Genomic DNA, 322 nt, shown 5'->3' with positions numbered 1-322 from the left:
TTGATGCAATTGACACTTCAGTGGAACGTGTCCATCCTATATACTAATAGCGAACTTGCCCCCGGAGTGCGGATCACTAAATCAGCGCTCCGGGGGCAGCTGGGGGTGCGGGGGAGGTTTGTGCATTCTTGGGGCAGTCCCCAGGGGTGCACGAAAATGTAAAAACTAAAAAAAAATATCGGGGGGATGTTTAAATCCCCCCCGAAAATGAAAGAGCGTTCTCTGCGCCTGCGCACAGAACGCTCTGTAGCCGACCTCGCCGCCGCCGCCTCGGAGGCGGCCAGGCAGGCGGGCGGGCGGCCTTGCCGCCGCCGCCACCTCG

Source organism: Gekko japonicus, unplaced genomic scaffold (assembly GCF_001447785.1).
Source record: "Gekko japonicus isolate JY-2015 unplaced genomic scaffold, Gekko_japonicus_V1.1 scaffold496, whole genome shotgun sequence".
Classification (NCBI taxonomy): domain Eukaryota; kingdom Metazoa; phylum Chordata; class Lepidosauria; order Squamata; family Gekkonidae; genus Gekko; species Gekko japonicus.
The sequence above is the reverse complement of the archived record's forward strand: the minus strand, read 5'-3'. Positions refer to the sequence as shown.